Source organism: Brachyhypopomus gauderio, unplaced genomic scaffold, assembly GCF_052324685.1.
Source record: "Brachyhypopomus gauderio isolate BG-103 unplaced genomic scaffold, BGAUD_0.2 sc171, whole genome shotgun sequence".
Classification (NCBI taxonomy): Eukaryota; Metazoa; Chordata; class Actinopteri; order Gymnotiformes; family Hypopomidae; genus Brachyhypopomus; species Brachyhypopomus gauderio.
In genome coordinates, this window is record NW_027506992.1 from 305,001 (window position 1) to 305,954 (window position 954).

A 954-nucleotide genomic window follows, 5' to 3' on the forward strand; every position below is an offset into this window, starting at 1 on the left:
GGGTCAAAGTGCACACATGTCGGCATGAATTAATGAATGAAATGCCCACTGTGGATGTTTTAAATAATTTTAATTTAAAAGACAAAGTCCCACAATCAACAAGGCCTACAAGCCTACAATGTGTATCCGGGTCAAAGTGCACACATGTCGGCATGAATTAATGAATGAAATGCCCACTGTGGATGTTTTAAATAATTTTAATTTAAAAGACAAAGTCTCACAATCAACCAGGCCTACAAGCCTACAATGTGTATCCGGGTCAAAGTGCACACATGTCGGCATGAATTAATGAATGAAATGCCCACTGTGGATGTTTTAAATAGTTTTCATTTAAAAGACAAAGTCTCACAATCAACCAGGCCTACAAGCCTACAATGTGTATCCGGGTCAAAGTGCACACATGTCGGCATGAATTAATGAATGAAATGCCCACTGTGGATGTTTTAAATAATTTTAATTTAAAAGACAAAGTCTCACAATCAACCAGGCCTACAAGCCTACAATGTGTATCCGGGTCAAAGTGCGCACATGTCGGCATGAATTAATGAATGAAATGCCCACTGTGGATGTTTTAAATAATTTTCATTTAAAAGACAAAGTCCCATAATCAATCAACCAGGCCTACAAGCCTACAATGTGTATCCGGGTCAAAGAACACTTTGGTCGGCATGAATTAATGAATGAAATGCCTACTATGGATGTCTAAAAATAAGCCTACAGTGTGTAGCGGGGTCAAAGAACACTTTGGTCAGCATGAATTAATGAATGAAATGCCTACTATGGATGTCTAAAATACTTTTCATTTAAAAGACAAAGTCCCATAATCAATCAACCAGGCCTATAAGCCTACAGTGTGTAGCGGGTTCAAAGAACACTTTGGTCGGCATGAATTAATGAATGAAATGCCTACTATGGATGTCTAAAAATAAGCCTACAGTGTGTAGCGGGGTCAAA